At 32.3% G+C, this 16,681-nt stretch overlaps 1 pseudogene; it reads right to left on the bottom strand.

Annotated features, from left to right (window-relative positions):
• LOC134706618 (asparagine synthetase [glutamine-hydrolyzing]-like) lies at nt 1-9,747 on the bottom strand (annotated as a pseudogene).
• Between the last annotated feature and the right edge of the window lie 6,934 nt (nt 9,748-16,681).

Below are 16,681 nucleotides of genomic sequence, written 5' to 3'. Positions count from 1 at the left end.
TTGTTTTGTCCCTAGTTTTTATTGCTGTAATGAGTAATGTAATAACTAAAATGAAACATGAATAATCTACTGCTTATAATGTTTCAATGTTCTGGCTGAGGGATCTGTAGCATCAGTCCATTTAGGCATCCAGTAATATGGAATCCATTCACCTTGTCCTGAGTAAAATTTCTCAAATATTTGTCTATAGTAAAGGGCTTCTTTGGTCCTTGGTGTGTTATGTTTATATGTTAATGCTAGAGATTCTAAATCACTGTCGTTCACCTGAAACAGAAGTTAAGATTTAATGTACTAGTAATCACAAAGTGACAACATTTTTTTGAGGGTCTTTCTCCTGTAAAATAAATTTAACGTAGTGTCAGATATTTGTTTTGCAAAGGCCAACATAATATTGTCCAGTTTCATGCATCATTATCTACTCAGGTTTACACTAACACAGCTCAAGTCCGCGTTTACTTTCTACAATTATAGACTCTTGTTTTTCACTAAAGTCTTCGACATACAGAAAAAAAAAGGAATTCGCTAATTACAAAAGTGATTCAGTACCGTAAATATACAATGTATTTTCAAACCCCAAATATAAGTGAGATATGTTTTTTTAAACCTCAGAACAGAAAAAAACCCTCATTAAATTACCTGTTCACATATAAATTCTTGTAGTATTTCAAACCATGATCTCGTCTTTGATGATACACCATCACTGAAATCTTCCTTTGGTCTCCACAAAATATCTTTTGGAAGGAGATCAATACCATCAAATGCAGAACGTAGTAGGTATTTCTCTATGCCTTTTTGTGGTTGTTTTATACTGTCCGAGAGTGAAAGGTAATAGCTACTAAACTTGTGGTCAAGAAAAGGCACACGAATTTCTAACCTGAAAAAAGGTAATAGTACAACCGATGATTAACGTCTGTCAACTTATATCAGATGTCCCATTGGAACCTTTGCTATACACAATGACATAACATGGTCCAATTGGAACACATATTCTATACCCTGTATTCCGATAGGAACAAATACTGTAATATTTGTTTCAGTCAAAATAATGTTACGGAATATTTCTTCCTCTTTGAACTTGTATTATGAAGGAATTTCTATTTCGTGACACTTTGACCATTCAGAATGTTACGTTTGAGTTTTATTAAAGCAAAAATTGAAATGAATGTCCAGATAATTCAGGTACATTCAAAAACAATTACTATAATTTCAATCGTCCATAAAGAATGTAGCTTTTGATTTACAAGTTAGACATGTTAAAAGTTAGAAAATGAAGAACTTGCTTTTTGCTTTTCCCAAATAAACATCTCTCATAGGAAGCTGTTGATATGTACATTCGTAAAGCACTACTACTTATTACTAACCCCTTTTAGCTATAATAAACCTATAATCTCATTAAAATAAAAAGTTTGCACTTACCCCCACGCAGATGTTGACCTATCACTACGTAAAACATCAAACATATACAGATCCTCGCAAAGTCGTTTACTTTCGATGTCTGCATCTGCACCCGATGGCGCATTGTGAAAGTATATATATCCCTGAGCTATCTCGTCTGATCCTTCTCCAGACAAAATAACTGTTGTGTCGGTCTTTTCTTTTATATATTTACTAAGAAGAAACATGCCTAAAATGATAAAAAAAAAATGTGTTTTAACTTCTATCACCATGTTTTCATCATAATGCGTAACCCTTTTTATAATATATATAAACCAGAGGAGAGGAACTAACATTGGACCCAGAATTTGCAGAAAACAAATATTTAATGTTTTCAATATTTTCAAAAGTTTTTAAGGAATGACTGTTACATTTTTTCTGTCTATGAAGAAATAACATAAAATTTGGTGCACACTGAATAACGCGCGTAGCGGGTTATTTAACAGTGTGCACCATTTTTTTTTATGTTATTTCAAATAAACAGAAACAATATTACTGTCATTTCTTATAATTTAATTCTGAATTCACTTTCAAATCGTAAAAACCATGAAAAAACGCCGATGACGTCGCGGTCACATGACTAAGTTATGTTTATGGGCTGATAACAAAATAATGGCAGCCAATCAGAAGACGCGTTACATTTAAAAATAAATTATCACTTATTATTTCAAATAAACAGTATGATATAGCACGTTACTTTTAGTAACAAACTAAAATATATATGTCATGTCAATTGTAAATTAAACATGAGTCAAACGTATGCATTAATTCAGGAATGACTGTAATATTTTTTTCTGTCTTTAAAGGAAATATAACATGAAAAATTTGGTGCACACTGAATAACGCGCGTAGAGGATTATTTAACAGTTTGTACCACATTTTTTATTTTATTTCGAATAGACAGAAAAAATATTACGATCATTTCTTATAATTTGATTTTAAACCGTAGAAAACCATGAAAACCGTTGATGACGTCACGGTCACATGACTAAATTATGTCCATGGGCCGATAACAAAATAACGTCAGCCAATCAGAAGACGCGTAACATCCCAAATTAAATTATTCAAATATGTTATGGTTTTGGAAAAAAAAATATTATAACATGAGCGACAGTCTTGTCTATAAAAAAACCACATGTACATTTGGTTAAGTATTGGTGATCGCTCGCACTGACTTCTTTGGACAGGCGAGATACAACGACATTTTAGTTTGTTACTTTCTGTGCTTATTATAAAATATCATCCACATTTTTGACACTTTTTTGTTTTGCTGCTTTTTTTGTTGTATTTTATCATAAATTCGTTTTAACACAATATAAAAGTTTGTTTTATTCTTTTATTTTTGGGTTCTTTTGTATGTTTAAAAAGTCAAAGAAACTGTGTTGTCCACGATAAAATAATTTTGCAATCACATATCTGAATCGTCACTTTTATACCAGAAAACCAAACCTAATGATGAATACAATATATATAGAACAGATAATAACCAGTCACATTACAAATTACACGAGATGAGAAGTGCTCGTTCACTTGACATATTGTTTTTGTTTAGAATCCTCTTATGGTAAATATTTGAAGGATTCATAATAATACTTGCTATTTCGGGAAGTACTAATGTTACCAGTATAATTCCATGTTCCTAATATGAATCGTGGTTGTGTCAATAAAATCATTTAACGTAGCGCGGTGAGAAGTTTTGTCGTGGTCCCATTGTTGATTGTTGAATCAAAAAAATTAGTTCTCCAAGATTAATATAAGAATACGACATACATTTTGTACTTGGACAGGAACTATATTATTTTTATCATATTCGTTGGATTTCTAAAATATGCGAGATCAACTTTTTTGGTATGTTTGTTTGTTAAACTTCATAATTAGCAATACTTTACATATAACCCTTACATTGAATAACTTATAATACGACAACTTACCGACCGAAGCACGTATGGTTGTGACGTCATAACTTTCTAGGTGATAAATTACATCTTCGAGGGCAGCGATACCCTCTTCTGGGGTAAATACAACCTCGTGATGTTCTGTTTCTAAGAAGTTTGCCACCTGAAGCAAATTGAAAAAAACCCAACTTATTTTGTGCTCATTTTAAGAGGTATTTTTTTGGCATGAACCCTTCTTTTTTTTCTATGTTACACATATTTTCAAAAAGAAAAACATCATCATTTTTTTAAATTCATATAAAAAAGGAGATGTGGTATGATTGCCAATGAGACAACTATTCACACGAGACCGTGGCAAATGACACGGAAATAGTCAGCTGTTAAAGGCCCTTAAATGACAAACGTAAAACAATTCAAACAAGAAAACTAACAGTATAATTTATGTACAAAATAAGGAACGAAAAACAAATATATAACACAGCAACCAACGGCAAAAACTGAGTAACAGGTTCCTGACTTATAGCCATTAATACAACCTGTTTTTGTGTGTGCTGCTTATCATTCGTCTCTCTTGCTAGGTAGAGGAGCAACTTACAAACTACCTCCAAGACTAAATGAGTAGGTAGGAGCATACATTAGCTTAATGCGCCTGTCAGGGACTTTACTTCAGTGGTTGACGTTGGTTCATGTCCGTCATCTTTGTTTATGGAAAAGTGTTTTGTTATAAAATTAGAGGCCATTAGTTTTCTCAATTGGATTGTTTCTTATTTTTGAAGACATTACGGTTGCCTATAATTGTTTTCTCTTATTTTAAAGGTAATAGTGCATCTTTTTTTCCGACACCAGGGAACGTGATGTTTCTGCTGAATGGTTGCAGCAAGTCGTCACCAAATCATTGTGTTTGAATATCAAACGTGTCATTATTAGCCACTGCAATGCTCATTTAATTAAGCTGTTTAACGTCTAGTGGCAAATATTTCATGCATGTTTAGGACTATAGGAAAGTGGAAGGAATAATATATCCATGTATTCAGAAGAACACAAAGACAGAGAACATTATATTTGAGAACATATGTAAATATCTAGAATTGTGCACCTTTCTTGCTGCTAACAGATCTGTACTGTTCTCCATTCCTATTGAAAAAGTCTGAATACGATAGGACAGTTTCATTTCTTTTGCCTTCTTTGCAAGTATTGAAGCTACAAGACTAGAATCAAGTCCACCTAGGGAAATAAAGTTCAATTTCTAATAGTAAATATGCGTCTTTGTCGTGTTTAAATGCCTTAAACCACAAATAAACAAAGCATACTTCTTATGTAAAAATAAATTTTCAAGTTAATACTTTTAAAAATGTAACTAAGGATTACATATTACTTCATAATGTTGTATAACATCAGATATGTATTTGAATTTGTCACAATAAAAGATAAAAGGTTTTATATTTACTAGACAGTAAGCAATAACATAAATCATTGTATAATTTCATTTAAGTCTACGAATAAGACCGATAGAGAAACAAGTATTGTTAGTAGTACTTTAAATATGTGTAGCAGACATGATTTAACTCATCCATTATATACCAGATAATAGGCATCCTATGCGTCTTTCAGCCATCAATCTTTTTTCAACTGCTGCTTCAAACAAGATGCGTATATTCTCTTCTACTTCGTTTTTATCTGTTCAAAGTTAAATATATAATTGTCAGTTTAAATATAGTTGAGTTTGGCGTGCACAACACTTGTACATATGGATTTGACTTTGATTGTAAATGGTTATTTGACAGATTATTTTATCCTCATACAGATTCTAATATACACCACTGTTGTTCAATCCTTTTTTAAGCACAAAACAAAGCACGATGTCGTGCCCCTAAAGACAAGTAAATAAAAGGAAATAATTCAAGAGCTTCATCAAAGCTTCAGCTGTTGATAGTTTTCTATTAATATTTTGGCCTTTGGTCAGCCTCGGTCAACTTCGTCATGACTGGGAAATCATTAAATTGTCAAGTATTTACAGAGGACTTAATCAATTGTTCAATCACTTTTGTCTATTCGTCTTCTCAAAGCCTCTTGGCAGGTTTGAGTATTGACAACACTAGTAAACCTTGTTTGCTTCTTTCAATGAGCATTTATGGATTTAATTACCTTCATCGGTAATGCTCAGAGCGAAAACATCGAACTTATCTAAGGGATTTGATTTATTTTTTTAGTTAAGAATCAGTCCATTTGTATTCATCAAATCATGATCTATGCTCGATACGTTGATTTATTGCAAATTCAACATACGTACAATGCTTTATGTAATACCTTGAATTTCAGCTACTGTGTTATATGCTGGTGCTTTTCCAATTTTGTGGAATCTAATTCGTTCTTCGAATGAAGCTTTACCTAGCATGTCTAGTTTATACGTTTCAACATGTCCTGGTAAGAATGGTTCTACATGTTCACTGTAGGCTTCCTGGGACAATCCTATTAAACCTGTGAAAAATATATAGGGTATAACACGATTGTCCCTCAGTTTGGTAGTTCAGTCTTAATTATAACTAGATAGATATAGAAATAGTAATACAAGGCATCTATTCTAAAATTGTATAGACAATATATTTTTTTATCAAATGTTTCATGTTGTCGGTTTCGCTCTTGTATTATCAATGATCATCAATTGAACTGGGTATTTTATTTTGCAGATTTTCACCTATCAAAAGAATTATCTTGAATTAAACTGCAGTCCTTAAAAACATACTATAGTTGGATTAAAATAATTATGATTGAATTGAAAATAATTTTCAAAGTGAACAACACATGCATTTCAAATAAAGTTGTTGTTTTTGAGACATTTTAATCATTATTTTTTTCATTTCGTTATGTAGAAAACATCAAACACACTGGGGATTTAGGAAAGAGAACACTTTAATCAGTTTCATTAAAATATTAAATTCATTCGTTCATTGAGGACCTTAAGAAATTAGTTTAATTAACTTCAAAACAATCTTGCTGCATAACAGAACTAATCAGCTTTGTTATGTTACGGAATGGATTGATTGAAATTATCTAATTTTTCTTAAAGCGCATGTCATGGCAAATATTAAGTCAAGTCGAAGGTGTCCTTAAAATTTTTAGTTTTCGACTCGCTGATCAATCAAATAGAGATACATCCAAATATAAACGAAAAATTTGAAGTACAAAGAGCTTGGAATGTCGCTTGTATCTGCTTAATTATACAGTAAAGCCTGCTTTTTATGTTAAATTTATGTTTTATAAATCTAAATTTCGAAAACGGATACTATATTTTTGGACCTACGGATAGACGGAATAATGTATGTTTAGACGTACAGACAGACTTGTGCCCTTGATGCGGATGGGGCACGAAAAAGATTTAGTGAACGTTTAACAGATCCAGTAGATAAAGTTGTAAACTGTATGCAAGGACTTTTATGTCGTTAGGGGTTGAATACTCTCGCAAATGTCGTTGGATAAAGTTAAGGTTACCAATTGAATTGTCAATATATAATTACCCTTAAACAAAAACGGGAAGGGTAAGATATGGCACAACACCCTTCTACTTCAACACTTTTGATCCTTTCTTACCTTTGGCTTCAGAGCAGACGGCAAGAAACCCATTGTCATTATAAAGTCTGAACATCGGCCGGACGCCATACGTATCTCTTCCCAGGAAAACTTTTCTGTTAGCTGTATCAAGTAGACAGAAAGAGAACACACCGTCTAAATGCTTTGCAGCAAATTCGATCCCTCCTTGAGCATATAAATGTATTATGGCTTCTCCGTCACATTTTGTGGCATAGTGAAAGTCAAATTATTTCTGCAACTGCAATGAGAAGATGCAATGCCAATAACTAGGTTGAATCGTTCCGAATATTAAGTTTTAATATACATGGATAGAGTATATAGAGAAAGAATGATAAGATTTGTAATAAGCCGTTATGACTTTACCCGGGAAGGGGTAACTTCCTATAATTGGGTATACGGGGATGTGCCAAAAATATGGGTCATAATTTTGCGAGATTTTATATAAAAATGACCCTCCTTTTTAATGACATCCTATATCAAAATGCATTTACGTTTGATAACTGTATATTGATCTGGGGTATGATCAAATATCATATATAAATTCAATCTATTCTTCTGCAAATCTGATTATATTTGCACTTTTCTGCATGGAAGTATCTGACATTTAAAAATATCATATATTTCATATATGTGACCCGCCATGACATTTGCAGGCTTATGGAGGTAGAACGTCATTGTTAGAAAAATTATAAACATGATAAATATCGAGATTCAATGAAATACGTATGTGTGAAGAAAAGATAAACACTTTCGTTGGCTTCTTTTTTGCGGACGCCGAACTATACATCATATATAAGTTTTGAAGAAGTTTTACTTTATCGTGTGAAGTGAAAAATATTTGAATCTACATTTTAAATTGATACAAAAAAAATCAAATTTCTGCTTTATAGATTTCCTTTCATAAATGAAGTCTGAAATATATCCATAATAAATGCACCGTATCAAATGCATATAAGAGAACACCTACTTATAAACTGTTACGCGTCGCTTACTATGTATAGAGACATGCATAATAAATCTAAATTAAAAAAAGGAATTCTTAAAGTTTACTTTGATAAATTTTAAACTAACTTCATTTCAACAAGTTTAAATTAAATGTTCTAAAATAGAGCTACAAACAAACAAATACTGCTCTGCTCTAAAGTGTTTCTTTCATAAATGAAGTCTGAAATATATCCAGAATAAATGCACCGTATCAAATTAATATATGAGAACACCTACTTATAAACTGTTACGCGTCGCTCACTATGTATAGAGACATGCATAATAAATCTAAATTAAAAAAAAGGAATTCTTAAAGCTTACTTTGACAAATTTCAAACTAACTTCATTTCAACAAGTTTAAATTACATGTTCTAAAATAGAGCTAAGAATTGTTTGCATTGCAGTAAATTTAAGTCTTTGAAATTTTATTCAAATACGCTATTCAACATCACTAAAAGCCGATAAATACAATAATTTTGTGTTTTATAAATTAGTGGCTTCAATAAATAAAAGTCGTCATAGAACAGTCTCATTTTCATACCGGTATTCGAAATGACTCGTTTCATTGATATTACAACAAATATGTCATAATAACATGACAGAGAGTTTTGTTTCGGAATATTTTAGATAAATATACAAAAATCAAATTTTAGACAATGTACCCAACTAAGCCTGGAAATGGCTAGTCACATATAGTTAACGGCGATTTTCTCACAATGACGTTTTACCTCCATAAGCCTGGATATGTCGTGGCTGGTCACATATAAGTATAGGTCATTCTTTCTTAAATATTTATATAACTATAGGTACTGAATTTCAGTGAATGTTATATGAAAATGGGTACGTTTTTTTAGGCAAAAATGGCACACCCCTACCAAAAAAATATCGAAGTTACCCCCTCCCCCCCGTGACTTTACCGTCATTAGAATATTCAATCACACACAAGAAATAAAGCAAGATATGGAAAATATGTTTAAATTTAAACGGATACAGTAAAGCACAATGCCTGTGAAAATTGAACGAACAAATAAATCTATAAAAAATGTCTAAGAGAATGATAATGTTTATATTCGAACATCTTTTGATTATGTATTTGCGGTATTAAGCATATGATCGCCGCGAGGACAGGACAATTTTTTAGCCCTCCCCCCCCCCTTTTTCCCAAAATCCGTAACTTTCTTCTTTTCTATTAATTTCGCATTTTGCTGTATTATATAAACTTAGATACACTAGAAATAATTTGTATTTGGTATTAATTTTACTTTTAGTTTCATTTTTTTTTTACGGAATTGCAAAGTAAGTGAAACTGATATAAGACATAACGATTTTTGGAAAAAAGGGGGAGTGCTACAAAAAGTTGCCCTGTCCCCACGTTCCTATGGTATTTTAAGCAGAAAAACGCGTAGTCTTAACATACCTGTTGGTGGTTGTATATTTCTCCATTATAGATCAACCATACATGAGGATATCGAAATACTCTCATTGGCTGCATCCCTTGTAGATCATCCACAATAGCCAATCGATGAAATCCGAGACAGCATGTCGGGAAATGATGAATTGTTTCTATTCGGAAAGCATCTGGGCCTCTATGCGTTATCTTGTGAGCAGCGTTACATTGTATACTGGTATCATCGGGGCTACCGAAAATTGCCCAAATTCCACACATGTTGTTATTGCTGCAAATTTGAAATTATTTATACAATCAGATATATCAGATATATACAAATTGAAATTTCTATAGTGTTCGCTATTTATATATATAAAAAAGCAGATACAAACCTTACTGTCCAGAAAGAAAGAAGAAAATGGCAAATTGATAAAATCTTACCCTATCTCGTGCAAGATGATGGAAAAATGATGCAACAGTATAAAGCGAACACTATGTCTAAAATTAGCCTACAACATGTGGGAACTAAGTGATACTGTATGCTAATGTAATATGTCATGCGGAAATTATCAATATTCATTATATATATAGGTTATGTTAACTTTAAGTGTACACGTTCTGAACGAATGACAACATTATTTTACATATTTAACAGTTTGCTACCTTTAAAAACTTTCTTTCAAATGAGTTTTTTAATTCAGATTGTATTCCGTTGCAGGTGAAAAACTAGAGTATATCTACTATTTTTAGAAATGGTTTTCTGTTAGTAATTTTAAGGTATAAATGATCTTTCACACATGCGTTAGAAATAATTCAATCTTTCGAGCGTAAGTCAGGTATAACTTGATATATATTGTCAACAATACATCACAATTCATTATTCAATCGCAAGTAGACATGCTATTTGTTTAAAGACTAATATTTGCATAGTTTGTCTGAAAAGACTCTTGTAAAATTCGCATGGCTTGCCTATGATAGCGGACGTGAACAATTTTAATGAGAAAATCTTTCAAGGTACTTAATAATTGCTTTGTCAAATTGGTTTCAAGGAGACATCGTTACATCGTTTATTTTATGTTGTGTATTATATTTTTTATTTATGAAAGTTTCTGCATATATTTTCAAATTTGTTTGAGACGTGATCATTGGATTCATTGCCAGTTAAAATGTTTTCAGGTGGGAAACTATCAGACCAATCTATTTGTTGTCTGAAAGTTTTGGCTGTTTCCGTGATGGATCCGTAGTTTCTTTCCAAGTTTTCAAGCAAGCATATAATTTCCTATGAAATATCGATCTTAACAAAGTACCATTTATATTTCGGAACATAAAGACATGAAGCAATGAATATACAATAAAGTTAAATGTTTACTTAGTGAAAATAAACAATAACATAGTTTGTGCATTTTTTCCTCACGTAAAAAAAAAGCTTTTACGATAGTATTCAAGACAAACTGGGGTTCAACCGTATGTGAAATATTATGAGTTTATTTTATTCAAATGTCTGATGGTCAAACTTTGATTCTGATTGGGTGTCATTTGCTCAAGATTGTCTTCACAAAAGTACTGAACTCACGAGGAAAATCAAATCGGAGAGACTCTAGTCACATGGAGAAATCAAATGACAAAACACATCAAAAACGAATGGACAAGAACTGTCATATTTTTGACTTGGTATTCAAATGTAGAAAATGCTGTATTAAACCTGGTTTTATAGCGCTTAACCTCTCACTTTGTTGACAGTCTCATCAAATTAATTAAATAAACTCATCATAGATACCATGATTAAATTTTGTATTTACGCCTGACGCACGTTTAATCTACAAGTCAGTGACGCTCGAATCCGAAAAATGTTAAAAAAAAGGCCATATTTATAGTACAAAGTTGAAGAGCATTGAGGACCAAAATTCCTAAAAGTGTTGCCAAATACAGCTAAGGGAAGCTATTCCGGAGGTAGAAAAGCCTTAGTATTTAAAAAAATCAAAAGTTTTGTAAACAGTTAATTTATAAATATGACCATATCAATGATAATTCATGTCAGCACAAAAGTGCTCACTACTGGGCTGGTGAAACCCTCAGAGAATCTATACTCAACCAACAGTTGCATCGATCCAGTGGTTGTAAATATACTCATAACACGCTGTTTGAAATTAGCTATAACAAATAAATTCTTCTTTTCTTTTCTTTTCTTTCTTTTCTTTTCTTTTCTTTTCTTTCTTTTCTTTCTTTTCTTTTTTAAAATCTTTAAATTATTAAAACTTAAAGAACAGTAAGTGATAGACAGACGGGGCCATCAGTAGCACATGATAGTTGTCAAAGGTACCAGGATCAAGTTATAATTTAGTACGCCAGACGCGCGTTTCGTTTACACAAGACTCATCAGTGACGCTCATATCAAAATATTTATAAGCCAAACAAGTACAAAGTTGAAGAGCATTTAGGATCCATGACCTTCTTCAAATTCAAAGGTCGATGGTCACTTATAGCCTTGACTGGCCTTGATAATTGTTTTTCAATTACAAAAAGACAGTTGGAGAATCTATATAACTGCAAATGGTCTACAAGATAAAAAGAATCGAATGAAATATATGATTGGTTATAATGTCCACCTCATTTTTTCTGCAATTTGAGAATTTTCCAATATCTTGTACTAGTATATGATTGAGACTCCCACCCCTGAACCAAAGTTTACTTCTGTTTGTCACGTAAAGACTATTTGAATGTCATACAGGGCTAGTCTTAATGGTCACCCCCCCCTTTCCCCTACCATTTGAATGTTATGGAGAAGACTTCATTAGTCTGTTTGACTTGTGTCTTATCCAATTCGTACTTTAACAAATAAAATATGTTTAAACTAAACCATTTGAATATATTCAAATATCTTGTAATTGCTCAAGATCTCAACACCAAAACAATATATATAGTGAAGTTTTTTTTATACTGTACAAAATTATATTGAGCACACATTTGAGGTTTGGATGCTGAGTTATAACTGAGATTATATCTATGCTGAAATATATGCTGATAGCGTAGATGTAAAATGATCTATATAATCGTAGTGGCATGTGCTCGGTCATAAAAGAAAATATGTCTATTTCAAACTTCCGCTAATGAGTAGAAGTGTCACATTTTTGTGGCTATAGTTGTATTTCTCTCTTTATATAACTATCAATGATCAGATACTGTATGTGAGTTAATGTACAAAATACTCATAACTGAAATTCCTAAACTCTTAGCAAAATACATTTAAATGAAACGTCCATAACAAGTTTAGGAAATTGCTTGTCTTAATAAATCTCTGTCTGAACCAAAACTTCAGCAAAATTGCGTGTAGGAAGTGGTCATTCGGAATAATGAACAATTTAATTGTTTCTCGATGAATTACAACTATATACTTCAGTAAATCAGAGGAACGCAATTTGAAAACCAAATGAAATTATCATTCGAGTTTGAGTAATTACTTTCCCATTATTATTTTATGTGTTTAGTTCATTGGAACTATGTTTGATAATGTACTATTTACGAAGAGGTAACTAACGTTCAATCATGTGTTGAATGCTTGCATTACCAGGGGCGAGGTTCCGGTGTGATTATTTTGTATAAAGAACAGTGATTTTGCGAGTTTTCAACACACGAAGAACAAGTTTATAGGCTGGGTGTACCAGATTATCTGCACCGTTGCCTTAAATGCATACTGATAAATCGAGTCCGGTTAAACATTATTTTTTTTCAACTCTTTCAAATTAACAAATATGTAGTGAAATACAGAATGAAAAAGCGTTAGTTCGTAAAGAAGTTTCCATGATATGGATGTGGTCTAACTGCAAATGAGAGACAACTATCTTATAAAGTTATAATGAAGTTGATGTAAGCAATTATATCGCGGTTCTAATAGACAACCATTAGGCTTTCAACAGTGAGAAACCCAATACCATATAGTCGACCGAAATAAAAAATATGAAATAATTCAATTGTGAAACCCAACGTCCTAATTTATATCAAAACGATTTGCGAAGCACAAATATGGTAGTCATGAACCAACGAAAACCACCAAACCAAATGTTCCTGATTTTGAATATGCACATAGAGAATGTGGCAAAGTTAAACTAGTTTATAGGCTTCCTCCCCTAATATGAAGCAGGGATGTTAAAGCACAACACAAGAAAAACAAGTGAAACTGCGAGCTACTGCTCATTGATGATACCCCTTCCGTAAAATGGATAATTTTAATAGTGTAAAAATATGCAAGTGTTCGGTAAACAGGAAGTTGTTAAGTGATGAATCTGAAAACGCATCACAAGGAAGAGCTGACTTGTATAAACCATGAAGCAAAATTTCAGAAATCCTTGTATGGTAGTTCCTTAGAAAAATGTGACAAAAATTTTCATCTTGGCTATCATGTGTAAAATCATACAAGTGTTTGATAAGCAGGAAGTTGTCAAGTGATGAATCTGAAAAGGCATCACACGGTATAGCAGACTTATATTAACCCTGAAACCAAATTTAAGAAATCCTTGTTTTGTAGTTAAAAACATGTGTCGAAAAATATTCATGGGACGGACGGACTGACGAACGATAGGACGGATGGATGGACGGACAGGCAGAGGTAAAACAGGAAACCCCCTCTTTTTTCCAAAGCGGGGGTATAACTATGAAAGAAAAAAAAAACCAAAAAACCCCGAAATTAACACATATTAGAAATAGCAAATACAACAAATACTCAATCCGAACTTTTCTGATTGGGTTTCATCAATTTATCCCCCAGAACTAGAAATTTAAGAAAAACAGACAAGGCTTCCTCCGCCTCATTTTAAAACTTAAACCTCGAATTTGGACACACAGTGATCTCAGTACCAGAATCTATGACCAACGAGATGGTTTTAATTTTGGAATTATAAATGTCCCCACCTTATTAGCAATTTACCAACTTCACCTGCACATGGGCTATACATTTTCCAACCTATTCGGTATTCAAGAACTTACAGCTCCTACTCAGACTCGGTAAAACGTCACAAGTGCATGAACAGAAAGCTTATGAACCAGGGGTATGTCAAAGAAAGTCTCATCCTTTTTCTAAAAAAAAAGTTCATCGGAAGGTACCAAGGCCTTGTTGATAACTATTACGTATCAACTTCACAAATGATACACGATTGTCTTGAAGTATAGATATTGACGTTGTTTAACATCTTTATGTTAATAACTTGTTACAGTATTCTTTTATTTGACTTCGTTAATATTACTTTTACTGTTTTGTGAGTTTTTGGTGATATCCATTTGACGTGTCTCTGTACTTATGCATCCCGTCATTGCGTTATTGTTCTATAATTGTTGTATTCTTATCTTTCGCTTTTGCTAAAATGCTTTGTGTACATGACTTTTTGTCTTTCATTGAAACATATGACGTGGATCTGTACTTAAACACCAACGCCATTGTATTATTGTTCTATGATAATGTTTGTATTCGTGTCTTTCATATTTGCTTATGCTTTGTCTATATGCCGCCCTTTTGTCTTTCTTTTATACTCCTTTTAGAAGAAATGCACAATAAGCATATAGGGAAACTTCTAATTTAAATTCTGCAGAGGATATGCCTAAAATAACTATAGACTATTATTCTGTTCATACTTTGAACGACAAAATCATTTTATGTCTACCTATGTGACGTTTACATATTGATCAACTGATCAACTGATGTACGTCAAACGCGCGATTATATGTCAGAGTTAATGCTAGCCTAACCATGTGCCTGGCAGAGTAAGGATTCGGTCATCGTACTTTAAACATTTCAATCCTTTATGGATTGATTTAACATAGGTAATTAAAATCTTATAATAATAAAAAAAAAAAAGCATTAAATGAGGCTGTTGATGTATGTCTTTTGTGCTTCTTTCTTACATATTTGTTTGTTTTTAAAGTGATTTTAAGGTTATAACACGACTGTCATAAAACATTAACGGTTTAGCTTTTACATTAGAAAATGCCTGTACCAAGTCAGGAATATAACATTTGTTATCCATTCGTTTGATGTGTGCTTTTGAGTTTGCCATTTGATTGCGGACTTTCCGTTTTGAATTTTCTTCGGGAGTTCAGTATTTTTGTGATTTAACTTTATCTTTAGGCGAATTGGTCTTTATACTGCACAAAATGACACGAAGAACCATGTCCAAATATGTGAACAAAAACTAACACAGTTTTTCATGAATTTTACCGACTTTAACATTGCTTGTATTCCATACCATTGTATATGTGGCTCATCTCATTTTTTTCACATTGTGTTTTCATTTTGAGATTCGTTTAAGCGTTTCAATGTCCATTTAATATGTCATATAGTCAACACTTCGGTGTTGACATGAATATCAATAATGTGATCATTTTTATAAATTTCCTGTATACAAAACTTTGAACTTTTTGAAAAACTAAGGATTTTCTTATCCCATGCATAGATAACCTTAGCCATATTTGGCACAACTTTTTGGAATTTTGGATCCTCTGTGCTCTTCAACTTTGTACTTGTTTGGGTTTATAAATATATTTGATTTGAGCGTCACTGATGAGTCTTATGTAGACGAAACGCGCGTCTGGCGTACTAAATTATTATCCTGGTACCTTTGATAACTATCATATATCTCACACTTCGTCGTCTTCTACATCACAATTCATGCATATTTGGTGTGATTCCAGTCTCCGTATTTATGGCCTTACTTTGGCCTATAATGATTCACTTTTACAAATTGTGACTTATATGGAGAGTTGTCTCATCATCTCTCTTCTTATATCTATCTATTTTATTTAATGCTAGTAAAAGAAGATTTAAGATATCCATCAGTGAAACAAAAACACAGTGACACAAACACCAGATATATCTGGATGCCTAAGAGAGACGTTATATGCTCAAATGATAGTAAAAACCAAGAACAAACAGATTGAGATATACTGTTTCCAGGTCAAATTCACGAGTCAAAAACAAACTGACATTGTCATGGCAATAAAAAAGAAAACGACCAAAAAGCAAACACTAGTATAAAAAAAGAACATACGACATTGAATTATAGACAGATGCCAATACAGAATATCAAGCTTTAAATTGGCCACAGTCATGACAAGTTGTTGATTAAATCAGAGACCATAAAAAAATGTGCCGTCATAACCAAATTTCCAGAATACAAAAAATAATAAACTATCAACTAATGACAAAGAAAATCACTGGCGAGCATTCTAGATAGGGAAATATACGTAATACCATATCAAAGAACATCTTTTTGTCATATTTATTTGTACATTTGTTTGTTTGAGTATATATTAGTCAGTTGTGTTGTACATTGTATGTTAGTGATGTATGTTTACACAATTTTGGCTGCTGGATCTAAATAACTGTCACATTAGCCAATTATGTTTG

The sequence above is a fragment of the Mytilus trossulus genome, chromosome 2 (genome assembly GCF_036588685.1).
Source record: "Mytilus trossulus isolate FHL-02 chromosome 2, PNRI_Mtr1.1.1.hap1, whole genome shotgun sequence".
NCBI classification, from domain to species: Eukaryota; Metazoa; Mollusca; class Bivalvia; order Mytilida; family Mytilidae; genus Mytilus; species Mytilus trossulus.
The sequence above is the reverse complement of the archived record's forward strand: the minus strand, read 5'-3'. Positions and strand labels throughout refer to the sequence as shown.